The 5,733-nt window shown below is 41.5% G+C and overlaps 1 long non-coding RNA gene across 1 annotated transcript; it reads left to right on the top strand.

The window, feature by feature from the left end:
• The first annotated feature begins 1,191 nt into the window (after positions 1 to 1,191).
• Positions 1,192 to 4,659, top strand: LOC310761671. Its single transcript, XR_014547654.1, has 2 exons — positions 1,192 to 1,683; positions 4,238 to 4,659. It is a non-coding gene; the product is annotated as an uncharacterized lncRNA (long non-coding RNA).
• Positions 4,660 to 5,733: the final 1,074 nt, after the last annotated feature.

Below are 5,733 nucleotides of genomic sequence, written 5' to 3'. Positions count from 1 at the left end.
GTTTCATTCTCGCAGAGAGCCAAAGTTTCAGTGGATGAGCAGTAGCTGGTTTTTTGGTCAGGAAAGTGGAGAAAGGGACTGCTGGACTCAGTTGTATTTCTTCATAAGCACACCTATACTGTTAAGGACATCTTCAAAAGATATACACGTGTTGACAGATAGTGCATGAGTTACACTTTTCCTTCCATATTTCTTGTGTACTGTAATGTGTGAACTGAGAATTTGAAACAGAAGTTGTGTGAATTCGAGATCTGTGGGAGATTTCATTTTCTCTACCAGAAATGTATGCCTTGTGTGGAAGTGCAAGAAAACATCTTAAGTCAATGTACTTTCTTCCCACTGCTTGTGTGTAATATCTACAGCTTTCCTAAGTAAAGCAATTTTCAAGAGCAAACAGGCAACTTACTGATCAGCAGCCTAGCAGCATCCAGGGAGAGTTAGGAGAGAGCAAGGCAAGGACTAGGAAGCTTTCTGACATCTTCTTACAAACCAGTAATCTTTTTTTTATTGAGAGGAGTATCTCAGTGTAAATTGAACGCTATGGGAATATTGCCAGCATCACCCACTAAATATTACACGTGGAACATATGTAATCTAGATAGTTCCTTCCCAGAAGTGATTACATTTTTAAAAGAAGAATATGAATCTGAATATCTCAAGGTCAAAGGACAAAGTTAAATTGCAATATTCAGCAGACTACATTGGGTGTTTCAAGATGGGCATTTACTATGGAATCAGCATTCCTTGTGCTTTCAATTTTTTTTGCTGCTTTCACATGTTGTTGTCCTCAAAATGCTAGCCTATATGTCCAATCCTATTTAATCCAGGTTTATTTTTATTTATTTAACAAAATCTATATACCATTTGATAGTAATAAAAATATCTAAGCAGGTAACCCCTTTGAGGGGGGAGGGCTTTGTAACGTTTAAAAGTCTGTTCACTACCCTACATGGGAGTATGACATTTACTTCTATAAAACTGAAGGCTGAGATCCTCAAGGATTAACTGGTTCTTGGATTTAAACCAGTGGTCACCATGAGCCTGATGTTTTGCTTTTATATGGTATTCCAGGATTAGCCCTCTTTCAGAAGGCAACTTTACATGTACACCATGCTTAACAGAAGCAGAACAAAAAGACTTCCTTTAAAATGTGTAAGTCTGCTCCAATTTATTATTTTAGAAGGAACACAAGCTGCTTCATTGTCACCTGTTATGTGTTTCATCTATCAAAGAAAAATGCTAGAATTAAAAACAAACAATATATATGTCAATGTTTACATCATAAGTAAGAAACCCACTAGGAAGATGCTTGGCTTCTTAGATAGGTGAAAGGATTACTGAAGGAAAACAGGAAAAAAATGAATACATTATTTGTAATCTGTTATACACGTGCCTGTCTCTGAAGTCAGAAATGCAGCTTAATTCAGAGTACTGTTGCCAGACTGTTAATGAGGACTGGCGAACATATTGTTATAGGACTGTTCTCTGCAAATAGGATACCTTTCTTCTTTCTTCTTATCCAGCATGGGAGCCAAGCAAGCTGCTCGAGCAGCCACAGAACTATCTGCCTTCCACTGTATATCTGTGCCAGGTGGAGAGGAAGAAAGCCATCTTGCTCAGAAAGTAATCCAAGTGAGAGAAACAGACGTAGGGAAGAGGGAGACAGAGAGAAAGCCAGCCACTGTGAGGACAGGATGCTGGGCAAGATAAGCCATTAGTCTGATCCAAGAGGGCTCTTCTTGTTTTCTTTTGTTTAGGAAGACAGAGAACAGGGTAGCAGAAAGAGAGATACAAGGAGTGGCCCTGCCCACTTTGAATCTGGTCCTTCTCACTTTTAGCTCCAGCCATTTTGGCCATCAGCTTTGTTTCTACCCACTATTGGAATGTGACGTTCAACATAAAGATGTCCCCCACCCCTGTAGTAGACATTGCATTCTTGGACGTCTTTCGACAAAGTCTATAATAAAGACTTTTGAGTAAGCATAGCTATCATGGGATAAGAGAATAACTGCTATTATGGATTTGTAACTGGTGAAGAGAATGCAGACTGCAAAAACAAATGGACATTCACAGGGAAATGAGTGGTAGGATCCCTAAAATATTGTTGTTGGGACTAGTGCTCTAAATGAGAATGGAGGCATACTGAGTAGCCCTCCCCTCTACCCAAACAGAGCAGTCATCTGTAGCACATAAAGCTAGAAGCACGAAGACTTCTACATAACTCAGAATCCTGAAGAATTTTGCTTTTGGGGGGTCACCCAGACGCCTTTGCGTGCACATTTTGTGCTGCTCATGCAGGTTCTGAGGGGAGATTCTACCTAGTAGATCCCTGCTTACCACTCCCATGCAGAGCACATGAAAGCTCTAACACCCAGCATCTGTAGGAACAGCAGAGGCTTCTGGAGTTAAGGGTAAGGTGGCTAAATTTGCATATGACACTGAATTATTCAGGATAATGAAAATCAAAGACAACTCCAAAAAGCTTCCAAAGAACCCCTCTAATCTGAGTGTTTGGGAAACAAAATGGCAAATGACATTTAATGCAGGTAAATATAAAATCTGCACTGGGGAGATGGAAGGGGGAACAGGGGACACTAATCTCAAACATAACATTGGTATTTTATATGATGGCTACAAATACTGAAAAAGGAGCTCTGTGTTCATGATGAATAGTTCTATGAAATCCTCAGCTTAGTGGTATGATACTGAAAAAAGCAAATTTCATGCCAGTGATGATTAGGATGGGCTGAAAATAAAATGGATAGTATAGTGGTACCTCGGTTTAAGAACATTCCAGTTTAAGAACAATTCGGTTTACAAACTCCTCAAAACAGGAAATAGTGTCCCAGTTTGAGAACTTTACCTTGGTCTAAGAACGGAACGCGGGTGGCACTGTGGGTTAAACCACAGAGCCTAGGACTTGCCAGTCAGAAGGTTGGCGGTTCGAATCCCCACAACAAGGTGAGCTCCCATTGCTCGGTCCCTGCTCCTGGCAACCTAGCAGTTCGAAAGCACGTCAAAGTGCAAGTAGGTACCGCTCTGGCGGGAAGGTAAATTTCCGTGCGCTGTTCTGGTTCTCCAGAAGCGGCTTAGTCACGCTGGCCACATGACCTGGAAGCTGTATGCTGGCTCCCTCAGCCAATAAAGCGAGATGAGCGCCGCAACCCCAGAGTCGGCCACAACTGGACCTAATGGTCAGGGCTCCCTTTACCTTTACCTTAAGAAGGAAATCTGAACCGTGGAAGGGCACTGGCGGCGGGAGGCCTCATTAGGGAAAGCACGCCTCGGTTTAAGAACGGTTTTGGTTTAAGAACGGACTTCCAGAATGGATTAAGTTTGTAAACCGAGGTACCACTGTATTGTAATATCTTTACGTAATACAATGGTATGGCTGCATTTGAACACCATACAGTTCCAAGTGTCCTGTTTTAAATACAGTGGTACCTTGGGTTAAGTACTTAATTCCTTCCGGAGGTCCGTTCTTAACCTGAAACTGTTCTTAACCTGAAGCACCACTTTAGCTAATGGGGCCTCCTGCTGCTGCTGCACCACCGGAGCACAATTTCTGTTCTCATCCTGAAGCAAAGTTCTTAACCCAAGGTACTATTTCTGGGTTAGCGGAGTTTGTAACCTGAAGCGTATGTAACCCGAGGTACCACTGTATGCCTATTGTGTTACCTATTGTGTCAATAACCAGCTGCATTATTATTAGTCTTATTCATACCCAAGTAACATTAGTACCAGAGAATAATAACTTCTGTATATTTACCTGAGTTGTTTCTAAGGATGAAAGTGATTATTTTACCTAGTAAAGAAATATGCTACATATGGTAACTAGGGATGCATATGGTACCATCACTATCCGGAAATATATTAGTTGTCAGTATAGGAATGAACCTATAACAGAAAGTCACATCAATTATAGTTTCAGTTTGGATCTTGACAGGGCATTTTTTCCCTTTAGGTTCAATATTTGCATTGCATTAACAAGAAAACCACAACTACTGAAACACAAATGCAAGGAAGAGACAAGACTGCCTTGTATATGTTAAGTGTATTTGGATTGATTATATTCACCGTTTTCCTAAATTAATTAGCCTTTTCCCCCATGCATTGGCCTCATCATGATCTCAAGCAAGAAAGGAATAATATGTAGAGACAAACACTAGCAGAAAATAGCTGTTTCTGCAAAAAGTAATCTCTCCCTTTCTTTCCCTCACTCTCTCTCTTCCCATAGCTTCATAATTTACTCCCAGTCCATAAGGTCCTTCGCAGCAATGATTGGGATGATGGATGGTTCTACTTCAGCTGCAGCAAAGGAAGATACAGCAATGCATCACTCCCCTGGAAAAACAATAGAACAAACAAACCATAGGGACAGTATGGCAGGCAGAGGGCCAAGGGAATTCGCTTGGGTGGAAAACTAGACAGCTGTACCCTGGAGTTATGTAAAACAACAGCATGTAGATATTTCTCCTATTGTGGTCATACTTGATAGCACTTGATTTGAAGCCTGATAGCAATTGAGATCCCAACCTTGCTAAAACTATTTTTATTAGACTTTTTGCACATTTCAAAGTATTGTGTCCTAAACACACTAAGAAGTAAGCCTCACTGAATGCAGTATAACACTTCTGAATAAATTTGCATAGGATTGTATTGTTAGGTGACAATTCTTTACACTGGGGTAACCAACATATTTGGGTCTAAGGGCGTATTTGAGAAAATGCCATTGATGTCACCTCCTTTGGATGTATCTTCTGCCATCCCCACCCCAGGTCAGTTTTCCCTCACAGACACACTCCAGACTGATAGAAGATACAATCACATACACACATTTCAATGGGGTCTGGATTAGTTGGAGCCAGTAGAATGAAAAAATATCCTCCTGAATCTGTATTTTACACAAGATTCCTGGGGGGGGAGGTGTGTGTGTTAAAAATATATGGGTACCCTGCCGGTGTGTGGTCATAGATCCTGTGTTTTTGTCCTTGAGAGAACCCATTGTAAAAATATGGGGATCCATAAGGATTTGTGTCTCAAACACTTTGTGTGCCATGATGGTGGTAGGAAGCATCAGTTTTTTTTATTTGTAAAATTTATTCAATGGAGATAGATGTGGTCTGTGATTTGATTGCTGATGAGGCAGGATGTGTGAGTGAAAAATTAATTTCAAGAGGATCCATTTACTAGATCCAAGGGGTGTGTGTTTGTACACACACACACATGGCTTTCCGGCACACCATTCTCTCTCCTGACTCCTGTGGCACACCACTTTCTTCCCCCTACCTACCCATCACTCTATTTTCCTCCCTCATTTTCTCCTAGATTGCTTCCCTTTCCCTCCTACCCTGTTAGTTGCTCAGGTCAGGAAAAAAACAAGTACTTCATGCAGTGCATAGTTAAACTAAGGAACTTGCTTCCACAGGAGGCAGTGTGGACATCAACTTGGATAGCTTTAAAAGAGAATTTGGCAGATCCATGAAGGATGGGGCCACCAGTGGCTACTAGACTTGATGGCTATGCTTTGCCTCCTTGGTTGAAGGCAGTATGCTGGAAGCTGCAGGAGAGGAGAATGCTCTTGCGCTCATGTCCTGTTTGCAGGTTTCCCATGAGCGTCTGGTTGACCACTGTCAGAACAAGATCCTGGAGTAGATGGGGCATTTGCCTGATCCAGCAGGCTCTTATGTTCAAGTAAATGAAGTTCTTCTGTGCCCAACATTCCCTGATATT

Source organism: Podarcis filfolensis (genome assembly GCF_964270895.1).
Source record: "Podarcis filfolensis genome assembly, chromosome: 4".
In the NCBI taxonomy this organism is placed as follows: Eukaryota; Metazoa; Chordata; class Lepidosauria; order Squamata; family Lacertidae; genus Podarcis; species Podarcis filfolensis.
The sequence above is the reverse complement of the archived record's forward strand: the minus strand, read 5'-3'. Positions and strand labels throughout refer to the sequence as shown.